This window comes from Argiope bruennichi, chromosome 5 (genome assembly GCF_947563725.1).
Source record: "Argiope bruennichi chromosome 5, qqArgBrue1.1, whole genome shotgun sequence".
Taxonomy (NCBI): domain Eukaryota; kingdom Metazoa; phylum Arthropoda; class Arachnida; order Araneae; family Araneidae; genus Argiope; species Argiope bruennichi.
In genome coordinates, this window is record NC_079155.1 from 11,390,281 (window position 1) to 11,418,101 (window position 27,821).

A 27,821-nucleotide genomic window follows, 5' to 3' on the forward strand; every position below is an offset into this window, starting at 1 on the left:
GTATAGCAGTAATTAATCATTGAAACACGAGCCAAGGACTGCACGATTCAGTAAAAATGCTAAATTCGAGCCTAGATTTCGTGGCTATTGTATCTCAATGCCATGCCAGGCGCTTTCTGGGATAACACCTTAATTAGAGAGGATTTTTTTAATTACAGCCCATCACCCCATTAAAAGAGAACTAAGCCGTATAAATAGGAATTATTATGACCGGCTGCTTAATTAGAGAGTATGCGGGAAGTGGTTGGGAAGACCAAATCCCACTGGTTTTTCTTGATATATATTTTGTACATAAAATTTTAATATTTTTCGTTTCTATTTTTTTTTTTTTTTTATCTTTCGCCAGCGATAGTTGCCGTAAAATAAATTATTTTCTTTGTCTCGACCCATATGGATACTAAATATAGTAATAAATTGAGAATTTCCATGAAAAATAACAACTTTCCTGATTACCTTTTATAACATGATAATGATGTTATGACTGGCTGATGGACGCATTATTGATAATGGGACATAATAAGATTATGTTTCAGGAGATGTAATAATGATCTAATCTGCAAGGTCCTGAAATTCCATATTTTTATCTACGAGGAAGCAATTATTCAGGACTGTTCTATGCACAATAAGGAGTGCCAAGTGAATTTTTTTTTAATCCTTCGTCTACAATTCGGTACAAATGTTGTGACATTAAGTCGCTAGGATCTCAGTTTTCAAATAAAAAAAAAACTATCTTTTACTTTTCTAAGGGCACTGAAATTAGAATTACGCCATTTCCAAAGAAAAAGAAAATCTTCGCTGAAAAGATCAATGCATTTTTCATAATCTAGAAGCACATTATGTCTGTGAGAAAAAAATTGAAATTATGTCTACACATGATCTATGGTTAAATCTGTTACAGGCTCTGCCTCAAATACCGATATAGTTAGTTTCTAATTATTATATAATATTGGTTTGTTATTATTAATGTCAAGAAGAATAAAATTGTGGAGCATGAAAATTCAAAAGAATGCGTTTTAATTTTCCTGATGTGTTGAATTGCTAACTGGCATAAAATAAAATTAAAATTAAAGTTAAAGTTTTAATTTTAAGAGTATTTTAATTATTTTATTAATAAAATAATGAATAATGTAATTTGAATCCGTTACTTTATGGCCGATGAATTTCAGAAAATTTAGTTTCAATTTTGGTAATTTTTTCGATTTGTTTCAATTGAATATACTAAATTATTGGATGGGATGGTATTAGTGAATTGATTTTAAAATTATGCAGTAAAATTGTAAGATATGTTGAAATGTTTCTTGTAAATATAAAGTCAAATTTTCTTTTTCTTTAGATTAAACAGTTTTCGTTAGATTCGACAGTTTTTCCTAGTTACATTCCAGTGAATTCGCTATGCATCATTTACTGAAATATTTTATTTATATAATTATCTTGGAAAAGTGAAAAATCAGTGTGAAAAACAAGCGAACAATTAAATAATAGAAATAACTAATTTATCAAAAAAGTAAATCTAACCAAATATATCATACATTTAAAAAAATGTTTTCCATAAACTTAATTAAACTTTATTTATGGTGGTGAAAAAGGAAATCTCAGCAAGAAGAGGATATTAGTTTATATAAATGAAAGACATTTAAGCAAAACTTTTGTCTAGATATTAATTTTAGTTGATTAAAGTTTATAGTTAAAATATACACAATAAGGGCTTTTTTAAAAGTGAATCAGAGATATATTATTAACCACTATATTCGGCATGGTTTTGAATCCAAGCAATTATCCAGTATGCTTTATTTAATTTTGTGGGGTGGAATTCCATGTCTGCTACGTTTCTTCAGTCAAATCAACAACCGTTCATATTGACTTTGAATGCTTTCGTATGTCGCCCAGTAATATCCCATACGTTTTGAATGGCAGAAACTTTTGTTTATATGACAGATCAAAGCAACAATTTGATAATCTGTATTGCTCATTTGCGACTACTGCGGTTAGAAGATAAGTGTTATTCAATAGGAAAAAAACTGTCTTAAATATTATAAAAATGATAGCATAATTAATTCGATGTTCAGTATAAAATACGAATTCGCTCTTAAAATTCAAGGTATAACGATAACAGTGTTTCCTCTGTTGCAAGAAACTTCATCGAACACCATATAATATAGATTTAATGTGTTTACGATGCAGAGAGCTTGGACAGAATACTCACATGATTTTTTTGTCTCTAGTTCAATAAATGAAGTGGACTGTATTCATTTATTAAACAGTTTATTGCAAAACTCAACAAAGATATATCAAATTACATGATTAATGCAAACTAAAGTATTAAAGATATTATAAAATACAGCTATTAAACCACACCATCGCTTAATAAGAGATAAATATGAACAGTAATCCTAAATAAGAAGGTTTTTTCTTCTGCTAAGAAGACGAGCATCTGCCTCGTGGTTCAGTTCGCTCGAAAACTCATTTCTAAACTGAAGAGAGATTTTCTCATTCGCCATCCTAGGGTGGCTGGTGCTGAAAGTGAGATTAACAATCTCCTTCTAAGGAATATATGGCCATCTTCAGCCCAAGAGAAGCAGGACACTTATTTGGTCTCCACACCGCCTTCCAATAAGCTTTTGATAAGTATAATAGAAGTCACAGATTGCGATGATTTGGAGGAGTCAGTATTTGGATCGGAGATACACCTCAAACAGCTGTTTTTCAATTGTACACTGCTTCTATCTAATGCTAAAAGGAGCTCTGATTTCTTTTGCAGATGCTATAAAATGTCCAACAACCCTGTGCCGTATTGGATGATTTTTCTTTCAGTAATAATCCAGATGCCGGCAGACTGCAATCTTCCTGAGACAATATTTTTTTGGTGACCACTGCTGCTAAGAATCATATAGCTTAGGACACTTAAATATTTCTAAGGATACCTACTCTATACAGGATACTTAAATATTGCTATTTATCTGCCAATTTCTCTGTTTATAAAGTCATCCAAGCAATAAAGTTACAACCACTCTCCTGAAATCGTGAAGAAATCCTATTTGTCACATGACATGGTCCAATCCCTTCTTTTCTTCATCATTATTATTTATTAGAAGATGACTGTTGTTCTTAAAGAAGTCGGCATTTCCGTCCACTTTGCGACATCCTGCCATTTTACTTTTTCATGTCACTATCCGAAAACCCTCATTTTCACTAGAAAGTCTTTGGTACAAAAGAGTCCTTAGTAACTGATCTTCCAAAAAAGAATCATAAACACGATTGGATTCTTAAGTGACCATGGATAACTGTTCCAATTTGATTAATCCTACAAATTTTTAGGGCATCATTTAAGGCACCTAGCATTTTATTCATAATATATCCTTAAGCCCCTTCAAGTAACTAATTTTTATAATCCCTTTATATTTTGGCTCATACTGTGCATTATCATGTTCATTCATCATTTTTATTGTAATCCAGATATTTTTCATTCTAGTTTTTATAATTTCTTGTTATCTTATACGTATTCGTATTTTGACATTTCTTGTTAAGTTCAAATTGATTGTTATGTATTTTTTTTTAATAAAGTCCACCTACATCTATATCAAACTGAAAAGGGGCCACATGAGCTCCAGAAACGGAAGTGTGGTATAGTGTTAAGTGTTAAGCCAACTTCTGCGGCAAAATAAAGTAAAAAATAACTTCTCGTAGCTTTGTTGCATACCCATCACCAAACTCAATATTGCTGTAGTGCCCTCACAAAAGCCTTTTGAAAATAAATAACGCTCACAAAATATAAACCATGTATATCTAGCAAACATAGGTTGTAAATTCATATTAAATACCCTAACAGTATCCCTATTATTCATTTAGATGAAAATTTAAATATTTTCGATTTGCAAGCATGCCTCCTAAATTTCTTTTATCTAGCTCAGCTTGGTGATTTTATTTTTATTTTTTTTAATTTAAGTAATATCTTTTTATATATATTTAAAATAACTTCCTAAACTAAACTAAAAATTCATCTTATTTTCCATTTATTAATAGATATAAACATTAATTTTAGTTAGAATAGCATATGAGCATGTAATTTTGAAATAAAATGCAATTGCTGAATGAAGAAAGATTTTTTTTATGTACTACAAATTTCATGACAACAAAAAATACAATTCTTAATAATATTATCATTATTAATAAGTATTTTTAAATGAAATTTTATTTTTAAGTGAGGTTTTCCCATTACATTCAGAAACCTGAATTTTAATAAGCTTACATAAACTATTAAGCATTTTATTTTTGATGAAATTGACATTTTTAAAACTTAGAAAAGTGCAAATAAATACAAGTATTATAAAATTACATCAAGTCCATTTTATAAATATTGAAAGAACCGCAATTCCAGTTTTAGTCTTTAAAAGCAATAAAAAGCTTCTATCCAACTTTTCATTTTGCAAATATATTATTATCTTGAAATCAATGCTTCCAAAAGACAATTAATTAAGGAGCTTTTCGAATGAACGATTATTTAAAGATTTATTTGGTCTCTTTCAAACTTAAAGGCCTTTCTATAAAAAAAAGTAATTAAAATTGTTCTTTTATTTCTAGTATTGTTTGAAATTTTATCTTCTCGAAAAATATTACTGCCTGAAGAAATTGAAGTGCTTTTCTAACAAATGAGCATTTCTTTAATTGTTATCTGTCCATAAAAAAAAAGATGGAATAAGCATTGCTTGATTTTTAATTAAACTCTTTCTAAACAATACCTATTATTTCAGATTTTAAAGATACAGTTAATTAAATGTGATAAACGGTCTTTTAATTCATATTGCTTCAATAACATCACAATATAGCATTGATTAACAATATCTAAACTCTAGAAGTATCCTGAAGTTATTTAATCATTGCTTTAATTATTTGATTTGTTTACAAAAATATTCAAATTTTAAGCGATTTTGCTGCAGTCTTTCCATCAAAAATTCTCCTTTTTATAGCACGTAGAGATAAAGTATAGAAATGTAACCCTTCTTTGCATGGCTTTTTCTTTTTTTTTTCGTGTGAAATAAATAAGAATGATATAATTCATGCTCTATATTAAAGAAAAATTTTTAAAAAAATTCTAGTATAAATATATAATATGAAATAATTAAAAAACAATGTAATGGAAATTGCCGTCATCATGCAAATTGACATGTTAAGCTCTTCTTACAAAATCTTCAATATCTCTCATTTCAAAATTTCTTCAAAATTTGAATATCAGAGCAGCAAGTGAAATTTATATTTTTTAAAGATATTATTTGCCGTTTTAGAATACACACACAAACCTAATTCAAAAAATGATTTTTTTTTCAAATTCAAACATATACAAAATGCCGGAATTCATATAATTCTAAAAAACGGAATTTTGCAATTGCATTTCTTTTACCATATTTACTTGCGAGAAAGCAAATACTTTGGAATTTCGTAAATATATCAGGGAAAAAAATCTTCCAAAAATTCAATAACAAATACAGCGTTCTCTTCATTAAAAAACATGTTTTATAATGAAAACTGCATTGAATACAAAGAAGAAGTATCGTATTTAAAGAAATACCATTTTTACTATATTTACTTTGGGAGAAAACACGCGTTTTGGGATTTCGTAAAATATTTCAAGTAAAAAGGAAAACAAAAACTCTTCCAACGTGAAGTACAAAAACAAATAAAATTTTCGTTTCATTAAAAAAACGTGTTTATAATGAAAATTTCGTTAAATACAAAGAAGAAAATTTATTAGAAAGAGTTAGCAAACATGGCATATCGTGTTTTATCTATCAATTTGAGAATATGCAAACTTTCAGAAAATATATCCATGAAATGGATCGAAAATTATTCCCCTCTTTGTTTGTACCAAAACATGGTAGAATTGATAAAAATATTGCGTTTCGGTTTTGAAAGGCCAACGTAAATTTCAGAGGGAACGCATATCATGCCACCCATATCTCGTTCCTTTCATTTCTTATTTGCATAAAAGTTTTCCTGTTTGAAACATCTCAAAAACAACGCAGTTATGGGGAATCAAATTTAACCACTCTTCCGAATGACTATATTCGGTTCTCAGTCCATAAGACCCGCCATAGCTATTGTTGAAGGCACAAAATCGAATTTTTATTCCGTCTGATGCATAAAAATAACGAAAAAAACTCGTCTTTCTCTTCTCGTATGATTACGAAGCAGATTCTTTAGCATCCTATTCGAAAGAAAAACATGAAACTAAAAAAAAAAAAATCATTTTCTTGAACCACATTTTATTTTTCTTTCCAACTTCCGGAAACTCTATTAGCTGTGCAAACTGCAAAGGTCTTGACTGATTGCTTTTCGTTTTTTATATATTTCTTTTTTTTTCCAGAGTATGCATATTTCACTCATTTCCCTTCCCCTTCCATTTGAATGTTGAAAAGTTAGACAAGGAATGAAAAAAAAAAATCGAAAAATAAAAAATAATAAAGATTTTTCTTCTCTTTCAATTATTTTTTTTTTTTCCTTTTTTTTCTATTCGTACATTTATTCAAAGAATACAGAAATATTAAAAGCGAAACACAAAGTAAAAATTTCATGCCAAAAATAAAATGTTCGAAAATTCTAAACCTGTCAAAGATAATTTGCATTCTTTTCGAACTGTTTTCCCTGATGTAAGTAGCCGGAAGTAGTACTTCTTACATTCCAGTTTTCAATCTTGTGGGATGCAAGAAGGAACAAATTTAAATTGCTTTATCTTCACAGATCAAAAATGAAATAGTACATGACATTTTACTTCGAAACTAAGCATTAAATTCTGGGGGAACATATTAAATCACGAGTAATTTCATGTCTTAGAGCGTGTTCTTCTCCTCTTCTAAAATTTTTCAACTTAAATATTAAAAAAGGATAAAGAATTTTTCATATGCGTAGAAAAAATATGCAACTTCGATAAAAATTTAAAATAAAAGATTTGTTTATCTTAATAACATTTGTGTGCTATTTGTAAATCATTCTTATTTTTCCTAGTCCTTAAAAATAGCTCTGTAAATACACACTCTGTAAATACAAGAGGTCTAATACGTTCATTTTCAGAAACAACTATTTTCAAAAATAAATAAATAAAATTAAAATAAATGATATTTCATTTCAAAACTAAGCATTAAATCCCGGGTAACATATTAAATCACGAATTATGACACACTAAAGCGAGTTCTTTTTCTCTTCCAAAATTCTTCATCGTGAAGTTTAAAAAAAAAAAGAATTTTTCATATGTGTAGAAAGATATGCAATTTGGATAAAAATCTAAAATAAAAGAATTGTTTATCTTAATAACCTTTTCGTGTTTTTTTTTTTTTTTTTTTTTTTTTGCAAATAATTCATATTGTGCTTAGTCCTTATATTCAGCTTTGTAAATACACTGCCATTATTTGGATGCAGATGTGCAAAATAGCTATAATACCTTCATTTTCAGAAACGATTATTTTTACAAAAATAAATAAATACATAAAATTAATGACATTTTACTTCAGAACTAAGCATTAAATTCTGGGAAACATATTAAATAATGAATTACGTCATATTAAAGACAATTCTCCTCTTCCAAAATTCTTCATCTTAAGTATAAAAAATTGAAAAATTGTATATGCAACGTGAATAAAAATCTAAAGTAAAAGTATTGTTTATCTTAATAAGAATTTTGTACTTTTTGCAAATAATTTATATTGTTCTATGTCTTTATCGACAGCTTTGTAAATATTATCCCACTAATTGTAGCTAGTTGTGGAAAACAGATCTCAGGCATCTATTTTAAGAAATAACTGTTGATGTTTTTTTCAAAAAAGAAAAACAAAAGGAAAAAGAAAAATAATATAAATGACATTTTATTTCATAACTAAGTAATAAATTATGGGCAAAATATTAAATCACGAGTTATTCCATGTCTTAGGGCGAGTTACAAAATTCTTCATCTTAAATATAAGAATTTTCATTAAGGAAGAATTTTGTTCATTCATTTAAGGAAGAATTTTTCCATACGCTCAGAAAGATACGTCTTAAATAAACATTTTACATTAAATAAATGTTTATCTTAATAACATTTTTGGACTATTATGCAAATAGTTCGTATTTTTCTTAAGTCCTTAAAAACCACATTGAAAATACTCTTCCACTAATTGATGTATTTGTGCAAAACAGGTCTAAAATACTCAGTTCAAAAACCAGAGGCGGCAGCAGCAATTTTCCGACGGAGGGGCGAAATATATCTGTAGGGGAGGGGGCAAGTAACATTTCTCAAATTTAACTTCCAGATATCACATAAAAATCAATTTTATATTTTACAAGTAATTAGATTATATAATTAATAAAAAAACTAATTATAATAAGTAATAATTTTAACTGTTTATCAAATTATTATTGTATAATGCTTACAAATAATTTTGATATAGTGAAAGTAAGGTTGCTTTTTTTTATGGAAAGAAGAGCAATAAAGGAAATGTAGAATTTTGAGCATAAATATCATAACAAATAAAATATACCGCTTTGATATTGTAAACAAATCTGCACATTAATTTAAAAATCTCACGATAAAATAAAATAATTGCTGAATCAATAGAAACTACTTAATTATCTATCATTACATGTATATACATATAATATTATAAGCATAATTTTAAATAATGTAATTGAAAAACATAGCATTTCATTTCAATTTATGTTTATTATTTACATATTAACGATCTATTGTGTTTCGTTTGCTAAGCTCTCTTTTAAAAAATAATCGTATTTAAAAGATTTACTGGAATTTAATATATTAGAAAGAGGAAGAACTGACATAAATCAAATATATAATATTAAAATTATATTATATAAAATCAATTATTTTTAGATATATTTAAAAGATATCATGTTTCTATAAATTAATAATTAATACAAGATTAAAGTAAAATAATAAGTGGCATATTATTCACCTCATACAAAGCAGGTTTGGTTCTTCTATACAAGTTATAGTACTTTGCGCTCAGTCTTGTTACTGCGTCCATTGAAAGTAATTGTTTTGAAGAACGTTGTCTTGAATCCTTGGTAAAACGACTTGTGATATTTAGCCAATCGGAACTGAGGGGATCGAGTAATTTTACAACTGAAATTCCCTCGAATATAAATTTATGATGGTCAGCCTATTTTAGTTGATTTGTTAGCCCCTTTTAATTGATGTGGGATATCATCAAGTTACAAGAACCTGGTAAATGTTACCAATATACAAATAAGATATTGCTCTATTTGCCTTATAGAAATGTACACAAGAAGAAGAAGTAGTGCACTGTCAATGCTTCAGAACAAAATTCTTAAGAATTTATTCTAGATAGGCGCCTCATTTTACTGACGAGGACACAAACTCAGTAAACTATAATATTTAAGTTTATATTTTTCTAACATTAAATATATACATTAAAGAATATGGACATATCTGAATTACAGAAGTATATATATTTTTTCTAACGTTGGGATGCCAAAAAAGAAAAACAATTTGTTACGGAATGATTAAAAAATATATGTAATTATTCAAAAAGATATTTCATCTTTTTTAAAGAAACAATTCTTATGAATCATGCAGAATACTTTTTAAAATTCTGATGCTGACGAAAATCAAAATTGCATATTTTTCAAAAGAAAGAATGAAAAGGAGCTGCCATTTTTTTTTCCAGAAAAGGATAATTCGTATTCTTGTCATAAGAGTAAAACCGTTCTTAAATTACATGAAAGAACTTATAATCTGAATTATGTAATTATTGAAATGATTAAATAACTTGTATCGATATATAACGCGTATCTATATTTAAAAGAGCTAATATGTAAGAATTTAAAAATGAAAATATTTCTTTGTTTAAATGTAATTCACCGAACTTAATTGCTTGATATTCATTGAGGCTACATATCTTTTACAGAAAAAAAGAAATTTCATAATTGAGATGGAAAGAATGAAAGAGTCTTATTCATTTTTTAAAAAAGCAAGCAAAACAAAAGGTTAAAATGTGCAAGTGTTAGGCTCCAATAATTTGTTTTTATACCTGTTAGTATTTGATATTAATATCGTTTTTCAATTATTATTTACTTCTTAATTCTTTTGTTAGAATTAACTTACATTTTTTTTTAAAGTTATTATAATATATATAGAAAATCCATAACTGATGAATTAATTTCCTTTAAGTCATTTAGAAATGAAAATTTCTTAAAAGTACATTTTAAATTTTAAAAATTGTATTTATGTGTTCTGTACTTGTCAAACGAAACTTAAAAACTGGCTGTCTTCAAAAACTCGATGAAAAAATTGTCAATATCTTAAGAGAATTAAAAATATGATACAGGTCACTGCGGATGTGTATATATTTTATAGATCTAAAGAACTTTGGCAAAGTAAATCAAATCTTGTATACTCATTTTCTGAAAAAATGAGAATACTGTTTACTTTTCAAAGTATGGAGGTTAATTAAATATTCAATTAATTAGAATATACCGAAATTTTATCGTTTTTCTGCAGTAACTTCGGAGAAAACTATTCTACAAGAAATGTATTTATACCATCTTAAAATACAAACTTCTTCCTTTTCAATGATGCAGTTTCATTTCCCTGTAATTTGTCTCTAATTTTCGCCATTTTCTTTTTTCAAATTTAAGAAACAATTAAGTAAATGAAGACGATTGTGAAATAAAAAAAATTTATTGGCATTTTTTTTAAATAGTCTGATTTAATTGACATTCAGATTTTAATTAAAAATATGAAGTACTGAAAGTATTATGTATATTATAATATTTTATAAAGAATGATTTTTTTTTATTTTAAAACTGTTATTAACGAAATATTTTGACAGCAAGTAACATTGGATGTAAAAACAAGTAGTTTAATAAATGAATACAGACAGAAAACGATAATAAATTGAAATTTACAGAGTATTGTTAACTGCTCTACATAAAGTCAAGGACGTATATGTCTCTCCCTTTTATACTTGAAAGGAATGTCTCCTTCAATGAGACAAGTGGAACTATTTTCCAAATTACTGTTGTAATTTCCTCTCGCCCTTCTTTTGTGATCGCGGGGTACGTTCTTTATAGAAGGAAATTGTTGAGTCTGTCAGCTAACTATAGAGTTGAAATAGTGATATATATCAGCTCTATGCAGCTAACTAAGCATGAACAAGACCTCACTGATTTGCAAGCACTCAAACCTGAGAACATGAAATAAACTTTTAAAAAAATATTCTACAATTTAAACGAAAGTTGATTTTATTTAGAATATACTCAAATAGAATGTCCCTATAAAAAGGAATGTCTTTGTACCATAAAAAAAATCTTGAATACCCCGAAGTTGTAAGGGCCTTAGACAGTAACCTACTCTACCTATTCGATAATCTGGTCATGTAATCACCAACCTAAAAGAATAAAAGAGTTTTTAAATAAGGATTGTAACCAAACTATCGACATTTAAATATATTCCGACCACGCGTGCAGGAATCATGTAAAATGTGAAAATTTAAGGGGATGTGATTGTTTTTTCAGATGGATAGGGAGAACTTTATAACTTTAATATCTTGTAAATATTAAAGTTTTTTTCTGTTATAAATGTCATAGTAAGATATATAAAATGCGTGTAAAAACATGTAGTTATACATACGTACATATTTAGATTAAAAGAAATGAGTACATTTTATTCAAAAGCAGTAAGATATTGAATTTGAGCTCCCTTATTTTTATTTTTAAGTATGCGTTATTGTTAAATACATTTCGCCTTCAGAGCTATAGTAAACTAATATTTTCAAAAAGAAAGAAAAATTACACTCCATTTTGCATAGTTATGATATTACACTCATGTCCAAAATGCTGAATCCAAAAATGTTTTTCAAAGAAATTCTAAATGGCTACCAGTAAAATTTAAACAAATTATATTTTATATATTGTGAATTACAGCTAATGCGAAATTAACCTTTTTTGTGGGAAAAAATGTTGTTTAGCATTAGATTTTGGGGAACTATTGAAATTAGACCGTTTAGGAATCTGGGATTTTTGCCTGCCATTTTGTGAATATTGCAATAAAACAAAAATTTTAACCTGTTTCAGTGAGAACGAGTTCTCATAATAGTTTAGACGATGCCTTGAGATGGAAAACCGTTAGTATACTTGAAGCTGGGCAGTCTCAAGTGGGGGTGGCTTGATGGTTACAAGTGGCACCGAAAGTGGTATCCAGGCTGTGGAATCAATTCCAAACAAGTGGTACTGTAACTAGGAAGGCCGGCCAAGGCCGTCACAGAGCAAAGACGCCTGCATAGAATCACTATTTTGCATTAAGCGCACGAGGGCATAGGCTGACAACGGCTCCTCAATTTGCTCGTGACCTTGCTGCTGCATCTGGAATAAGAATTTCCAGACAAAAAGTATACAGACGTCTAGCAGAGAGGGCTCTTTATGCCCAACTACCAGTTGAGTGCGTCCCTTTGACTGCATCCAACAGAAAAGCACGGCTGTTGTGGTGCCTAGCATATCAGTCTTGGGCACAGCAAGAATGGGAGCGTTTTCTTCTCAGTGATGAGTCGAGATTTACCGCACATAGTGACATTCGTCGAATCTTCATATGGAGAGAGCAAGGAGCTCACTATCATCCCTCCTACGTAAAAGAAATCGACAGATTTGGTGGCAGAGGAATCCTAATTCTGGGGTGGCATACTGTTGGGCAGTCTTACACCACTGCACCTCTTCGATGCGGGTACTGTCAATGCACATCGCTATAGGGATGAAATCCTTGAAACCTATGTGAGGTTGTTCAGGGGTGCTTTTGGCCCAGACTTCATATTTATGGATGAAAACGCTCTTCCACACAGAGCCCAGATCGTTGATGATTGTCTTGAGGAAGAGGATATACGACGTATGGACTGGCCCTCGAGGACTCCGGATCACAATCCTATTGAACATGTTTGAGATGGTCTCGGAAGAGCCATTGCACAGCGTAACCCCCCTACTAATACCCTCCAAGAGTTAAAAGCCGCCCTTTTGGAAGAATGGGCTTTATTGCTTCAAGCATTCATCGACACCCTCATAAACAGTATGAAAGCTCGTTGTGATGCCAGTATAGCAGTGCACTGTGGTCACATTTCATATTAGACAAGCTTTTCCCGAGATAAATGCTTTATCTCTGATTCATAATGTAACACATTTTGATATATCCTGTTTCTTAGTTCGCAATTAAAATATTTTCCATGTTGTTATGTGTCTATGTTCTTTCTTCCATTATAGTGTACCTCTGTGCCAAATTTCGTGGCAACACAGTGAATAGTTTTTCATTTTTCACAGATTTTATGTTTGTGACCTTAATTTTGGACATGAGTGTAAATGTAGAATCTGAAAAACTGAGGCACTAATTCATTGAACAAGTTAAGTGCATACTTAAACAGACTATTTTAGTACATGTGTGTATATATATTTCACCTGTTCACTTGCTATCTTATCGCATATACAGTCAAATGTGCAAAACCCATCGGTGTCCGTCGCATTAATTTCTTGCCCCCCCCCCAAAAAATTGCAACCGTAATATTTTATTTACTTGTTGTTTCGTCAGCTTTTCTGTCGAATGTACTGCAAACTATAGGCTGAATATCCGACAATGAAATTAGCTGTCCGATTATATTCTCATTTTAACTTCCGCAGCTTCGATTTCTTAGTCGACCGATAGAGTGAAGTCGGCAAAATGCGAAGCTTTTCACCTCGTCGGTTATTATGCCAAATGGTGAGCAAACTATGGGTTGAATGTACGACAGTTTCATCTTAGCTCGACAATCAGTCTACCTAACTTTGCACTGATTTTTTAATAAACTTACGGATAATTGTCGGAAAATGTATTCACCAGTAGCCTTCTCGGCAATTTATCGAACATTGTCGTTCTGCCAACTTAAATCATTCTTCTTTATAAAACAGTAATTCTAAGTTGGGTTTTAAATTATTATATTCGTTAATACGAAGCTCGCCACACCTACGTTCCGAAGCAATAAAGGCTTTTGCCGACAACATTCTCAACTTCTTGCCGACGGGGGGGGGAGCGATCACCGCCGGGGGGCAATTGCCTCCCTGTCCCCATCGCCTCTGTCAAAAACTGTTTTTTTTAAAATTAAATGCTGTAATTTTTTTAATTAAAATTGCATTACCGATTAAAAGGAATGTATATGATTTCGTCATATATTTCAAAATAAACTTATGGATGTGATTGTTGATTGTTATAAAATGAAATACACTCTATTATTTTCCGGATCACAAATATCTCATACTCAGAGAACTAAAGGTTTACTATCAGAGCCTCAATTTTTATGTATCCTAAGCCAGTAAAACCTTCTTTCTTTTCAGTTATTCCTACTTAGGTACGTAATTTGTATGAACGAATAAAAAAATTGATAAAACTGCGTGACCAGTTCTCCATCAATTGAAATCTATCAATGTGGCACATTTATTGTCATGAATCTTAGCAGTGCTTCATATATTCTACATAATTAGATGATCCGTTATCTATTATATCTTAATTAAAGTCGGAAAAAAAGACAAAATGTAAATGTGACATGCATAGATAAGTCAAATGGTGGCAGCCAATGCTTTAAACTTCTGTGTCTGCAGCGGACTGATTATTTCACTCTTTAATAAACTTATTTTCATCAGGTACATTTTCAGTGTGATTGGCCTTTGACGCAACAAGGTATGTATTGACTTTTAAATACACTGGTATAAGACAATATTGGGGACAAGGCAGGAATTTAAATAGTGCCTACGTTTGGATTCTTCGACATAAGATATTTTAACGATGAAAATATACTAAAGAATCTCAATCCATAAAATTTTAACAAAATTTTTCAGACTTTTCTTTAACCTTTTTTCACTGTGGAGGTATAGATGACCTTGTGGTAAGGTCTCGGCTTCGGGACCAGAGGTTCCCATGTTCGAGAACCGATTCCACCTAAGAATTGCCATGCAAGCAAATCTGATGCACATTAAATTCGTCGGGACCAAATGTTATACCGCTAGTGTTGTGTTGAAGTTTGGTAAAGGGGTGTTGTCACGTCATTTGACCTTGGTACAAAATTGCAAGGTCCATCCTAAAGTAATTGTTGCTTTAAAAAGGAAGTTAATATAACTGAATTGAATTTACCAGTCATTGGTCCGCTCTTTTCAACAATACTTAGAATCTCTGAAGCGTTGGCATGAAATCAAAATTTATAAATTTATTAGGTTAATAAAAGTATTTAAAACTTTCTTGAGATTTATAAAGTCTTTTGGAATCCATTGTTTGTTGTGAAAAAGGAAAAAAATGGAGAGAGAGAAAGTACTACTGCTACTTACTTACAAGTCGCCTACACAGTAAACGTATTTGGTGCCAAAAAGGAACTTTTTACATTTTGCCTATAAATTTTTGAAAAATTATAGCTCAGATGTTTGATTGTTTTCCTGTGAGGGGGGGAGGGGCCAAAGTGACATATCGGTAAATGGTTCTTTACATCAGTACGTTTACTGAGCCTAGTGCACATTTGGAATTACTATTATTATTAGATTTCGATTCTAATTCGCTTAATTATAATTTGTGTAATTTCTAAATATCTCATTTTATCACCACTTAATGACAAATAGTCTTAATAATTCATTCCATTTATGTTCTAATTGTTCATATGAATACTTACATCTTAAAAAAAGGATATTGCAATTTCTTATAACTCCTCTAAATGTTCTGTTTGATAAGAAAAGTAATATAATTTTGAAAGTCTTGATTTTTACACTTAAATATACATAAAGGATAATATTCTCAGTTTTACTTTGTTTATTGAAATTATTTTTTATGCAGAAACACTAAGTAAATTAATAGATTTTGCATTTTCGAAAACAGAAAGCTCTGAAAATGGTATCAGTCATTTTCTGATCAGAAATCTATCAGCAAAAATCATTTTTAGTGTAAGTAAACGCAGAATCCAATATGTCTCCAGATGAAATACTTCATCTGAGAAAATTATTTACCTCTCTGCAATCGATTTCTAACAACAGATGGCTTGATGTCTATTGAACGAAGAATAGATTTATCGATACTGTGGAGGAAAGTGTCAGGAGGTTAAATTTGCTTCAAGAACGGACTTTGTTTATATACGATTTAACGACTTTTTCAGCTTAGTTTTTGTTCTACATTTCACTGTTTTACTTTTAGAAGGATGATTGCAAGTTGTTAATTAGAAATTGCTAAAAAGAGTTCACATGTTTTTAATAATATGAATAAACGGAATATATTTATTTACTCTAGCTAAACTAGTAGTTTGTATTGTGAACCAAAATGTGCACAGAAATTAATTTTTTATACTCCATTTTATTCGAAATGCATGACATGTCATGCAGAAAGAGACGTGTCCTAGAAACATAGTGTAAAAAAAAACGTATTGTGCATAAAATGGCATACCCAGTTGCATTTATGATGTATCTGTGACGATAAATGTGTTAATTCGCTCAATGGAAGATATTTGATTACATTAATTTTTTCAAACTAAACTACTAGTTGTTTTGGGAACCAAAATGTGCACAGAAATTAATTTTTTGTCTTCCATTTTTTTTTTAAATGCATTACATATCATGCTGGAAGAGATGTGTCCTAGAATTATAGTGTAAAAATACGTACATTTGTATATCAAATGTCATACCTACTTTCATTTATCATGTATTTGTGACGTCAAATGCATTAATTCCTTTAATCATAGGTGAGCGCGCCAAGTGTATAGGAAAAAAAAATCTGAAATTTGAAATTTATTTGAAAATTTTTCTAACAACGCCTATTTTATAGTTTTTTTTTGGGGGGGGGGATTAGGAATTTACGTATAACTTGTTGCATCTTCTACTTATTGTTTAAGTAATCTAAAAGACATAAATATTATGAAATAGATAAAGCTGCTTGATATCATATTTTCAGACAATTTTACGTGTGAAAAAGAAAAACAGCAAAAAAAAAAAAAATCATCAACGGTGGTGGTTAGATAATAGGGAAAAACTAATACTTGCGATAAAAATTTAAATTTAAAATCAAATAAATCGGCGAAAAATAATTCATAAGGTATAAGTAAGGTATAATTTCTTGCATTTAGTAAATAGACAAATAAATAAAATTATAAAATAATCATAAAATAAATATAAAATTATAAGAAATGCAACACTAGTAAGTAATACAGATAACGAAATATCGTCGTGAAATTTTAAAATCACTCTGTGAACATTTTTTATATCTAAATTACTAATTAAAAATTGCAATTTTCCTTTCTTGCATTTTAGTAAAATGTAAATCAATAATAAATTGTTATTATGGAAGTGAACACAAATTGTTATAATTCTTAAATTGAAAAGTGTTTGATTAAGCATTTAGTTTTACACTTTTGTTCTAGTATTATCTTTCTACATGTAAAAATATGATTCCTAAAATAGATTTTTTAAAATGATTTGCATTAAATTTTTATCATATCAGTGTAACTAGATTTCTAATTTAATTAACGCTAAAGCTTAAATTGTAGAGTATGAGATTGAAAGTTTTATGACTAGTTAGTATAAAAGTCTTAAGTTCTTATATAAAAATATTAAGTTTTTATTTAAAAGTCATTTGTTGCATAACAATTGCATTTTAATGAAATTAAAAAAATATATATAAAATGTTATTTGGGAAGCGAAAACGGATATTTATAATTCTTAAATTTAAAAAAAAATGATTAAACATTTAGTTTTACTGATTTGTATGGATTGGAAAACTTTGTGCGTAACTAAATTGTTCTTCTTATAAAACAACGGTAAACAATTTCTAATTTGTCTAATTTGGCAGAACAGCGTGTTCGTGATCACAGCCACTTAAATTTAACAATTTTCGATTTCGTGTGAAAGTTCATAAAAATTAAGAGAATGAAATATGATAGATTATTTAGAAGAAGGATGAAGATTTAATATTTGGGAACACGCAACAGTTACAGCAGCATTCATAAATTCTGTTTTCTAAAGAAATAATAATAATAATTTCAATAAAAATAAACTAAATAATATAAAAATCAAGAAAAATGGGCTCAAAATATCAATAATATCAAAAATAGTTCTTCAAACATATACGCTGTATGAGACTAATTTCTGTTGTCTTTCCATGAGTTATTGTTTGCAATTAATATAAATATTCTAAGACGAAATAAGTATTTATATTTTTCAAATATGTGAAAGAAAGAATTTGAATGATAATTTGTGTATTTCAAAAATTTTCGCCCAGTCAGAAAATAATATTTAGACTCCTTAGTTTATAAAATATAAATTAATATCTGCTACATTGCTATTTCATACTTTTGTTGGATTTATTGTATTAATTATTTGTAGAATCAGGGTAGTATTTGGTAATATCAAAATCCCATTATAATATTTTCTTTGAATTCTTTTAGATTTTTATGATATGCGTTTGGAAAAGATATATCGTTATTTCTTCTCTTTTTATTTCATCTTTGCCATATATAAAAATACAATAAAAATTGCTGTTTTGGGCTTACTTATTTTGATGAACCTTCACCTTTAAAATCATTTTGTGTCCGAAAAAATATTTAAAATTAAGTATCTATATCTGATCAGGATAATATAAAAGAGAATCATACTAATATGATGAAATTTTGTATCTGGACTGTTAACCAAAATTGGAAATTGCCATTAATTTTTAGATATCATTCATTGCAAGATACATATCTCTCTCCATTCGTGAAATTCTGAACACTATTGAAGGAAATTCAATATGTTACTTGGTATAAAAATTCTATATTTTGGACCCAATTATGAGTGTAGAAAACTAGACTCTATCCTACTCTTTATAATACAAAGCTAAACACAGAACACACATCATTGTACTAAGTATAAAGAAAAACATGGGGAGAGCCCCCTGCCCCATTTGATTTAGGATTTGTTTTAAATTAAAAGCAAACGATAAATAGCTTCCATTACAATGAACTATAATTTACAAAAAACTCATCAAAATAAGCTATAAGTTTCTAAACTATAATTATGTAAGCTATAATTATGTGTGCTGAGTTTCGCTCATAATATAAAAATCATACATAAGATGCAGCAGTTATATGGCGAAATAATAATGGCAACACATGGCACATGAAGGTGTGACTGATGCAAAGGAACTAGTGCCACAAGCAGAAAGTTCTTTTAAAAAAATTCGTTGATTCTTTTGCTATCTATAGTCACGTGTGTAACCTCATTTTCATTGGTCTAGAGAAGCAGAATTCATACGAGGCCAACTATTTCTCGCAATAGTTGGCTTCATGTTAACGCTGCTTCGGTGTCCAAACATATCAGATGAAATTAAGTCATCCCCTTTCCTCATTTTACTTATTCCCTCCATATTTTTTCGAATTTCTTTCCCAGATGGAGGAATAACTTTTTAATATCGGTGATTGGCTCAACACATTCCCCTCCTTCCTGCCGCTGGATATTTTTGTTTTGTTTTGTTTTGTCTCGAGCTATGTAATAAATATAAATGTGGAGGGTTTTTTGTTGTTGTTATTGCTGTTGTTGGGCAGAAAATATAAGATATAAAAAATAGGGTTCTTAACATTTTTATTCCTTTAGTATGATCCATTCAGAAATACATTAAATATTATTTTACCTTAGTAATCTAGTTAAGACATTAGTCCATGAATATAATCATAATCGGAATTTCGTTTTTATTTTTTCTAATAACTTCCTACAATTATTTTATTTGTTACACTTTAGCAGCTAAAGCAAACTTTTGAAACGACAAAATTAAACTGAAATGCGTAAAAAAATCATTTTGCTTCCTTTTCTCTAAGGTTCATTAATGGAAAATACATACAGGGTGTCCCAAAAAAATGTATACACATTTTAGCGGCTGATAATTAAGTTATTTCTTCTTTCTTTACATACTGAACCCATTGAACCGAGTGATGACAGACAGACTTCAATTTGAAGAAAGGAAATTTATTATAAAATGCTACTGGAAGTATGAAAATGCAGTAGAAGTGCAAAGACAATTTAAGAGGGAGTTCAACAAAGAACCACCTACACGAGTTACCATCACTCGAATTAGAGATAAGTTTGATGCTGATGGAACTGTTCAGGACGTCCATAAACCTGCAACAGTTGTTCAATTGAGGGCAACCATTGAACATGAATGTACGAATATCCCAAGGGAATTGTTCCATCATGTGTGCTATTCCATCGCTTCGCTTTGTCAGCAGTGTCTGGAGCAGAACGGACATCAGTTTGAGAACATGCGATAACAAGACAATAGAATGATATTTGTAGAATCTTTTACATGTTGAAAATTATTCGAATTATAATAAACCCCAAATTTACAATTATTTAAAGTGTGTATACATTTTTTGGGACACCCTGTATATCCGTATTATTTCTAAAAACTTTCTAAATACTGCATACTTAAAACATTCAAATCTTTTGCAGCAGCACAGTATCGAACACTGATAGAGACGAAATTATACTTCATTAAGAGGGTTAGAAGGAAAAGCTGTAACAAAAACACAGAGAGAGAGAGAGAAATATTTTCCAACATTTCTACTCAATGTTTTATTTTGAAACATATCAGTATACAACAAAAAAGCATACATGCATTATATATTGACAAACGAAACATATCCTTTGGATTACATAAAGAACTTTTTTAATTTCGATTTTTCTTGTACATTTCAATATAAGAAATATTTTTCGCAACTTCAATAACTGATAATCATTTATTGATTAAATTTGTTATCGCAATTAATTTCAGATCAAATTAATCGTTATGAAAAATATTTTTACCATTTCAGTAATTAATAGTCCTTTATTGATATTTGTTTCATTTTTAATTTTTGTACAGCAATTCATTTCAGATCAAATGAATCAAATGATTGACCTAAAATAACTTTCATTGCAAGGCATATATCAATTTTATCAATAAAACTCTGTTAAATTGATTAATTTCATCGTTTTTTGATTAATTTTAACAGATTTTGTTTTCTTGAAACATAAATAATCTTTTAGTAATAATAATTTAAGTAAGTAATCAATTTTTAAGTATCAATTTGTTCTTCCAGCTTAGACAAATGCCAAATAAATGCCCAATTACTGAAAGAAACTAACTTCTACATTCATTTAAGTTATCGTTTGCCAGTTTGCATATTTTTTAAATAAGTAAGAATATTGTTATCTTTACTGTAAAATGCCATGAGCAGACATTTAGTATAACTCCATTACCTTACTAATTCAGATTTACCACCGAAATTATCATTATAAATTAAGCTCATTTATTAAAAATTTGTTTTATAACGTGATTTAACTTTTTACAAGACTCTTTCCAAGAAGTATAATTACCTGTAACTCTTTTAATCTCACGTCTAGGCTTAAGTAGATTAATGAGTCCTTTATAAAGTTGTCATCGTCATTCCAATATATTTTACACTCTAATCCTTATTCTTAGTTTTTAAGACGACTTTAATATCACCATAAAATTTCCATATTTGAAATCAGGTAAAACAGAAAATATATCCCACATATTTGTCGGAAACAAACAACAAAATTACATTTCGAAATCCTCAGAGGCTTAGGGCTCTCGCACTTTTTTTTTATCCAAAAAATGGGATATTTCAAGAACAATTTATGAAACCGCTAGCTATTGGGTGGATTTAGTGTACTTGAATCTTTAAAGAAAGATTTGATCCCATTAAAATCGAATGTGGGTTGGTGGGCAGAGGAGGGCTACACGCTTTAATCAAAGCTAATTGAACGAGAGAATAAATGCTACTACTTTCAAGTTGAAAATGTTTTGTGCATGAGCTTCATAGTTGCATTAGCATCAAAGGAAAGGTACTTTTTTTATCCTATTATTAAAAGCGTTTGCAATATTTTTTTTCCCTTTAGTCGCAGCAGTGTTAAGCCTTTTGCTCGAACTAATTTACATATTCTTTAGAGGAAATTTATTTATCTAAAGTAAAGGAAATAGCTCTAAGAGTTTAGGGAATTCCTTTTTAATGACTACAACACGAAGATTACGCAAGGAAAACAATGAATAATTAGAATTTGTCGAAAGGTTTATGTCAGTTCCATTTATATCTGAAAAAGTTATGGAATTTGTTTTGAAGAATAATCTTATTTATTAAATCCTTATTCAATTTTACAATAAAATAAATAATTTAAGGATCTTATTGTTTGATTCGTTGTTTGAATATGTTTTCAGTACTTCTTTTTTAATAATCATTGTTGTAACAAGTGTAAATATTATTCTTATAGTGAGCTGAATTGTATATTAATTTAAATTAATTTATGTTTATGTATTATGCATGAATATAGTCAATTCAATCTTTATCGTATTTATCATTTTTTTTTATCTGTGATCAATGTGAATTAAATCTTTCGCTTTTTGATGAATATTCATTTACTTTCCCAAGACTTTTATATTCATGTTTGTTCTTAATTCAAAAATCAATTTCTGCTGTTTTCTTTTTATTTATCTGTAAAAACATTCTTGCTTTTACATTTAATATCATATTTTTATTATATTATACAAATACATATGAAACATAATCAATGCTTATTCATAACAAAATATATATATTCGGAAGCCTGAATGGAAGGCAGTGTTCAATTTGGAATAAAAATATTTTCAAAAAACATGCTGTTTAATGCATGAAAATGATAGCAGTTACAATTACAAAAATAATCCTCTATAGAACATTTGGAAATTGAAATTTCAGAATTTTTCCTGTACAAATATTACTATATCAACCTGCATTAGTAAATATGTTTTCAACAATAACAACATTGTCATTTAAAGTTGCAGTCATGGAATTGTAAAAAAAAAAAAGATATAAGAAATGATCTTTTATGAAGAGCCTGTCGTTAAAGATATAAGTTACAATATTTCTACATTGAACAGTATGGTTTACTTAGTGTATCTTAAATAAATATTGTAAAATAAAATTCTTTTTTTTATATCATCAATGAGTTTATCTAAGTTTTGCAATATCATTTTACCATTTTATATTGAGATCATATCATGTATCATTCTGAAAAATTTAAATAGATTTACGGTTATATATATCAAATTTAATTTAAATAAATGTATGTATTTTAATATTTTAATGGCTTCGGGCATTCAAGAATAAGATAACTGAAATGAAAAAGAAAGATCAATTTTGAGAACATTCTACTTTTAAAGAATAAAATACATCCACTCTTTTCTCACTCTCTTCTTCAAAAACATCCTTATTATTGAAAATGGATGTTTTGTAAATGCTTTTAGTTACATTTCGATAGTTATAAATGCTTATTTTATTTCAGAAATACATCATGATTTTTAATATAAGATTTCCTTATATTAAGACTATTACTTATTTGAAGTACATTTAAATATAAAGTGGTAAGTAAATGATAAATTTAAAGTAATTACACATAAAAAAGTCGTATTTTAATGTGATCATCAGATAATCAAAATAAAAGAAACAATAATAGATAAATTTTAAAAATTATAAATAAAATAAGGCAGGCTTATTGAGATAAATAATTTTATATAGACATTTTTATATGATTTTTCAAACACTTCCCTAAAGATTAATGCTTCACTTTAATCAAATTTCATTAAATTACTAAGTACACTCATGTCTATAAATTAAGGATAATTCAGAGTCATGCTGAAATCGAAATCTAAAATACTTATATCACCCATAAAATGACTACTCACATCTTTAAAAATCATATGCAAATCGCAGGAAGCCACCAGATGACACCGATAATAGGTCACAATGGCGAGAGTATAAGAGAGTGATGTGTAAGGAATACAGGCAAAGAAGTAAAATTTTCGCAGGCGTTTTATAAGTCTTTCAGTGCAATAACCGCATAATATGACACAAAGAACGCATTTGGACGATTTTTTTACGTGGTAGAAATATCGGTCGTACCCAGGGTTGTTATTCGTATTGGGCTGGGTGTGTCCGAGGAACTTGGAATCGCCCAGAGTGTCATCTCCAGGCTTTGGCAACGATTCCAAGATGATGAAAATGTGAGTAGACGTTACAGCATAGGTCGCCCCCGAATTACAACGCTGAATGAGGACCGGTATTTGGAAGTTACTTACAAAAGAAACAGATGGAACGCAGCATCAGCATCACCGTTAGTTCTCTTCAGCCACTTGTAAAACAGTTTCAAGGCAGACCGTGTAGAGACACTAAGGCAGATTGGTCTATATACTCGTAGGCTGTTCCACTTACTGCAACTCACTGTCGTCTGCCGTTAACCCTGAGTAGGGAGCATGCATTGTGGACACCGCAACGGTGGGCTTGTGTGATGTTTTCCGACGAGTCTTTGCAATCTCATTCTCGACGGACTTTCATATGTTGAGCCCCAGGTACCTTTACCCCTAAGATAACATCATTGAACCACACCTTACGTGGTGCAGGATTGCTCGTTTGGGGGGGGATTATTCTGGGTTCCAGAACTCACCTACATGTTCATATTGGAAACATGACAGGTCATATCTATCAGGACGTCATTCTGGAACAACATGTATATTTGTTTCGGGGCTCCATGGGCGCAGAATTCGTTCTTATGGATGACAACACCCGTCCACACCGTGCAAACATCGTAAACGAATGCCTTCGATCGGAGGATATCACCCGTATGGACTGGCCAGCATTCTCACCGGATTTGAATCCAGTAGAGCATGTGTTGGACATGTTTGGCCGATGAGTTGCAGCCCGTCAATCACCCTCTACATGTCTACCGGAACTTCGGAGGGCATTGCTTGATGAGTGCTGTAATATTTGCATCATCTGGAAGACATACTATATATTGACCATCATACCAACCATGTATGATGGTCCATGTTTTTTTTTGTGTATATATATATATATATATATATATATATATATATATATATATATATATATATTGTAATTTGTTCAAGTTAGCAAAAAATCGCAATTTTTATTAATGATATCAAACATATAGCATCTTTTCTCTCTTTACCTTTTGTTTAATAAATAGGTGTTACAAATAAGTCACATTTGTTTTGCTTCTGACTCTTTCTTTTCCTGAACTTGCATAATCCTTAATTTATAGGCATAAGTGTAAATACGTATACTAAAAATTAAGAATAGAATTATTATCATGTACACTGCCAGTGGATAAAACTTTATTTTATAATATTGTGGTTACAAATAAATATTTATATTTTCAATGCTGTTAAATTTGAATTTGATAAGTTCTATGAAGACCTTTAGAGAATATGTATATTAAAAGTTTTAATAAATTTAATTTGTTTTAGTTTGAAAATATTAAGTTATGTATTCAGTTTATCACTTATTCCTGACTGTGAGAGAAAATTTTAATATTTATTTTCCTCAAAAAAAAACTAACTTTATTTTAATAATTTGGAAGTAATTATACTTTAATATAATAATTAAATTAAAATGCCTTCATACGAGTGGCATGAATTAGTACAGAATTAGCTACAGAGATATATAATATGCGTAATAGCGAATAGAAAATAACTGGGATAGAAAATAACTGGGATATAAAAATGCAACATTTTTGAACACTATCGAAAATATGCCCTAAATTATATTTATTTTTATTTAATTAAGAGCCCTCGAAAGCTTCAGAAATTTGAAAAATATTAATTATGTTTATTAATAATGAAATACGGTAATAAGAATAAAATCATATGGAATATAAAATTAAAAAAGTCGATCAAAATTTTCGAATAGATTATCCATTTAGTAGAGAAAAGGTAAATCTCATCAAATGCATAGCCCAGAGATATTCGTAACTTTTGGAACAGTAATATGTTTGCTTTTTCTAATAAACCATTCCAATTTGATATTAACCGATATTGCGATTTTTATTTCCATTTTTTTTATCTTTATTTTCTGTTATTCCAACATGACAAAATCCCTTTTCTTGAAAAAAGATTATCAATGTTTGAATGTTGTATTTTTACAAAGATAATTCGTTGTAATAATCCTTTACTCTGAATATCAAGAGAAAAGTTCTTTAAATAAGGGCACAGTGGATTTTGAAATAAGTAAAAAAAAGGACGGAAACATTACATTTTATTTTTATCGTTTCTTCATTAAAGTGAATTCTTATATTCAATTAAAATGGTGTTATAAGATATATTGTTCAATAAAATTAATATTTGAAGAGCTTAGGGGAAAAAAAACATTTCAATGACTTTCTTCAAAATGATATTGAAATTTGATTTAAAAACTCTAAAATATTAGAAATGTCTTAATTGTTAAAAAAAATTAAATAAAATAGAATTAAGCATTAAAAAAACAATAGAATTAGGCATTAAACAAAAATAAGGTATGCATTTTATAATTCGAGTTGTTTTCTTAGATAGTTAAAAGTTAATTTTAGTTCCGAAAAACATAAAATATTTATGAAAATTCAGTGTGTATAAAAAATATTTCTAAGAAATTAGCATTTAATTGGAATTACTAAATTATGCACAGTTTTGTTCCAAATAAATTCAAATAGGCCAATAAGGAGAAAATACTAGAAAAATTAAGAATTAAATCTCTTGGAATATTTAGAAATTTTAAAAATTATATAGCTTTTAATTTTTAAAAGTAATATTCTATTTTAGAAAGATTTTTTAAAGAAATTTGAGATATTTATATTTTAACACATATGCATAAAAAAAATTCATAACTCTAAGTGAATAATTCATAAAAATGCCTAATCGAATCCACCATTCCCTTAATTCTAATGAGGTCACAGAAAAAATGTGCTGAATCGTTTCTCTTTGACAATATTGATGCTTTTGTCTTACACATCTTAGTAAATGCATCAGTCTCCTTGTCAAGAATTTTGTAAATGCTTGAGTTTTTACTTGCTGACTCAGTCATGTCTTGCATACTCGATTTGGAAATCCTTCTATGATTTCTGGTAAATGCATGAACTTATTATTATTGATAAATGCGTGTTGTTCTTTACATATTAATGTATAAAGTTGGTGTTCCAGATTTTATATTGTTTGTATTATACCATTTTTTCTTTGATTATTTCACTAGCCTACCAAAGTTTGTACAAATAGAAGATATATAAAATAAATTTAGCCATAATTGAAACCTTAATATTGCATACTATTACAAAAGATTCAGTTTCTGAATTACTATGTCATCTTTATTTTACTTTTTATTTCAGGCTGGAATTATAATAGAATACTTTAAACTCACAGCAAAAAATCTCAGTTAGTATCAACTTACTAAGCGAAAATCCCTTTTGATATATTATCTGATTGATGAAGAATCATTGACACAAGGTTAACGCCATAATTCCTGATGATTGATTAAATGAAGGAGGCAAAACTTCTGTTTCACAACACTATGAAATGTTTGTTACGATAAAATAACTCATCTTTTTTCTTTTGTTTATACTTTACAGATAAAATATAGCTATATTTTTTAAAATTCAAACAGAAAAGGGAAGATAATAATGATTAAACTATATACTTTTGAAAGCCCTCTTCATGCAAAATGTCTATCAGCAGCAATATTATTATATGTTGAAATAAAACTAAGAATACAAATTTATGTATTATCTCTACATTAAAGAGCTAAAGAATTTAGCTATGAGTTCTATTGTTCTAGAATTATCTTGTAGCATTTAAGAATATTTTGTAATTATCTAAGAAATTATTCAAAATTTTGTATCGAAATCGTACATTGAGTTTAAATTGTTAAAATATACATTAAAATTAAATAGAATAATTAAAAAAATTAATTTTGAAAATATTATACAGTTGAGGAATAATAAAAGAAAAGCTCATA